Raw genomic sequence first — 3884 nt, 5'->3', positions numbered from 1 at the left:
TTATTAAATCATAACTCTGTACATTGATGCATTCATGGGGTTCAGGGTCACTGCTTCAATATACAATGTGAAATGTTTACACTGAATCAAGTAACACATCCATCACAATTATACTGATTTCTTAATAGTTTTGAAATGTACTACTGCATCATGCACATTAGGTGAGGTCCCCCCCCACCTTCTTCCATATCCCCTCTCCCCACCCCTCTCTGCCCTTTTTTTCCTTCTACTTTATGGACTGTAGTTATGTTTTGCCATTCATATGATTGTGTAGGCGGTTATATATTGATTTCATAGTAGTATCAAGTACATTGGATACTTTTACCCTCAGCAGAGTGCCGTGGCATCACAGCTCACAGCAACCTCAAACTCTTGGGCTTAGGGCAGCCCCTGTGGCTCAGTGGGTAGGGTGCCAGCCACATATGCCTAGGCTGGTGGGTTCGAACCCAGCCTGGGCCTGCTAAACAACCACAACTGCAACAAAAAAATGGCCGAATGTCATGTTGGGTGCCTGTAGTCCCCCCTACTTGGAAGGCTGAGGCAAGAAAATCTCTTAGACCCAAGAGTTTGAGGTTGCTATGAGCTGTGACATCAGAGCACTCTACCAAGGGCAACGTAGTGAGACTCTGTCTTAAAAAAAAAAAAAAAAAATTCTTGGGCTTAAGTGATTCTCTTGCCTCAGCCTCCCAGTAGCTGAGACTACAGGCACCCACCATAACGCTGGCTATTTTTCTGTTATTGTTGTCATTGTTCTTTAGAAGGCGCTGGCCCGGTTCGAACCCACCAGCCCCAGTGCATGTGGCTGGTGCCCTAACCACTCAGCTATGGGAGTGAAGACTCATTGTGTTTTCTTAATAATTGCCCGGATATAGAAGAATAAAAATAGACAGTGGCTCATGCATTCTAGGAGATTAACGCAGGAAGACTGCTTGAGTCTCGGCATTCAAGATGAACCTGAGCAAGAATGAGACCCTGTCTCTACCAAAAAAAGACAGAAAAAAATAGCTGAGAGTAGTGGCACATACCTGTAGTCCCAGCTACTCAGAAGGCTGAGGTACAGGAATCACTTGAGCCCAGGATTTTGAGGTTGCAGGGAGCTATGATGACACTAGCCCAGGTGACAAAGCAAAACTCTATCTCAAAAAAAAAAAAAAAAAAGACAATAGGAGAAAATAGTGATTTTGGCTAAATAGCCACATAAAATATTTTTAAATTTTTATGAGAAACTAGAGCATGTTTCTGTGAACGCAACCTTTATATTAAGTCTGATGATGAAAACAGACATATAATTTTTGTTTTTGAGACAGAGAAGACAGAGTCTCACTCTGTCACCCAGACTAGAGTGCCATGACATCAACCTAGCTCACAGCAACCTCAAACTTCTGGGTTCAACAGATCCTTCTGCCTCAGACTCCCAAGTAGATGGGACTACAGGTGTGTGCAATGGCACTGGCTAGTTTTTCTGTTTTTTTTGTAGAGAGGAGGTCTCACTCTTGCTCACATTAGTCTTGAACTTCTGAGCTCAAGCAACCCTCCTGCCTTGGCGTCCAAGAGTGCTAGAATTACAGTTATGAGCAACCAGCCCAGACTCTTAAGGGTAGCTTCTAACAACAAAGCACAACAAAACAAACCAAGACAGAATCCCCCAAAGCCCACTCACACACTGCTGGAAGCAGTACAAACTGATATGGAAAGTTATTTATTACAATTTTAAATGTACATTCACATTGCCTCAGCAATTTCAATTCTAGGTGTCCATCCCACCGAAATACTTGCATGAGAAATCAAAGCTATATTTGAGAATTTCTCTGCAGTATAGTTTGTAAAACACTGGAAATCACCAAAACATTCAATAGGAGAATGGTAAAATTATGGTGCCTGTATACTATATACTATGAAGTCATTAAAAATTACTAGGTAGATATATTTATCCTGACATAGTAAGAGGACAAAAAGGTGAAAAGGACAAGTTTCAAACAGCACATGTAATGATCCCAATTCGATACAAAAATATAAAGTTATTGCTGCTATTTTTATAATTTAATAAATGAGAATGCCTGTTAAGCTGGGTGTGGTGGCTCATACCTATAATCCTAGCACTCTGGGAGGCTGAAGAGGATGGACTGCCCAAGTCACAGGTTCAAGACCAGCCTGAGCCAGACCGAGACCTTGTCTCTAAAAAGAGCCAGGCATTGTGGTGGGTACCTATAGTCCCAGCTACTTGGGAGGCTGAGGCAAGAGAACTGCTGCGCCCAAGAGTTTGAGGTTGCTGTGAGCTATGACGCCATGGCACTCTACCACGAGTGACAAAGTGGACTCTGTCTCAAAATAAAGAAGAAAAGAAAAAAGAATCTTCTTAAAAGTTTAACTTTTGGCTGGTCAAAGTAGCTCACGCCTCGGGTGGATAGCTTGAGCTCACCAGTTTGAGACCAGCCTGAGCAAAAAGTGAGATGCTGTCTCTATGAAAGAAATAGAAAAACTGGGGCAAGAGGATCACTTGAGCCCAGGAGTTGGAGGTTACTCTGAGCTATGATGCCATAGTACTCTACTCAGGGCAACAGCTTGAGATTCTGTCTCAAAAAAAAAGAAAGAAAGAAAAAGTGTTAACTTCTATTACTAAAAAGCCAGATTATTCAACAGGACATACTTACACCATCATTGAAACAGGTTTCTGTAAAGAGAAAAAAAAAGGTCAAACAGAACATAGTTAATGATGGTTTTTAAGGCATCTTACAGTCCCCTAACTTTGCTGTTGGGGTGACTAATTACTAGCTAAAAGCTTGAATAGGAAGGAGAGAATTTCATACTTTAATTTTCTAAGTACTACGTTCAAACAAGTGTACTGTGAAAGAGCTCCCTCTCATTCACCTTTACCTAGCACCTCACTCTCCCCACAAGCAACAGTAATACACATTTCTACATACCCTTCAGAAATATCCTATGCATAGACAAGCAAATAAGCACATTTTATCAATAAAAAAATTAATATATGACCTTAAAGATTTTAATAGTATTTTCAATATCAGATTCCATAGTCTTTTTAGCATAATGAAGTGTCAAGCAAAGATTTCATAGTCTTTTTTTTTTTTTTGAGACAGAGCCTCAGGCTGTCCCCCTGGGTAGAGTACCGTGGCATCACAGCTCACAGCAACCGCCAACTCCTGGGCTCAAGCAAGTCTCCTGCCTTAGCCTCCCAAGTAGCTGGGACCACAGGCACTTGCCACAATGCCCAGCTATTTTTTGGTTGCAGCCATCATTGTTTTGGCAGGCCCGGGCTGGATTCAAACCCACCACTTTAGGTTCATGTGGCTGGTGCCTTAGCCACTTGTGCCACAGGCGCCGAGCCAGATTTCAGTCTTATGCTGACAGTCTCATGGAGGTACTTTCATGTTTATGTCACACTTGCATCTTTCTCAAAGTAGTGGAAATTTCAATTGGGTTCCTGGGGCTGAAAGAAATACTAACCATGGCAATTTTAAGAAACCCTAGACATGATAATATTCACTGTGAAAATTCTTAGTTAAATTGATCTGATATACATACATGCTTAACCAATGTTAAATTCACAAATGCATAGTTCATGCTACAATATAATTTCAAGACTACAACGCCATAAACAATATTTTAGTTACTAACAGTAAAAATAGGGTATACATTTTTTTATAAAACATATTTTAGAAAAAAAAAAAAACATTTTAGGGCAGCACCTGTGACTCAAAGGAGTAGGGCACCGGCCCCATAGCCGGAGGTGGCAGGTTCAAACCCAGCCCCAACCAAAAACTGTAAAAAAAACTTGCTGGTCTCTTTGCATGGGATACCCATCTGGGTGGTGTAAAGTTCCCCTACTCAGCAACCCAGATACTCCTCCAATATTAACACTTATC

This window comes from Otolemur garnettii, unplaced genomic scaffold, assembly GCF_000181295.1.
Source record: "Otolemur garnettii isolate 467f Iridium unplaced genomic scaffold, OtoGar3 scaffold00172, whole genome shotgun sequence".
NCBI classification, from domain to species: Eukaryota; Metazoa; Chordata; class Mammalia; order Primates; family Galagidae; genus Otolemur; species Otolemur garnettii.
The sequence above is the reverse complement of the archived record's forward strand: the minus strand, read 5'-3'. Positions refer to the sequence as shown.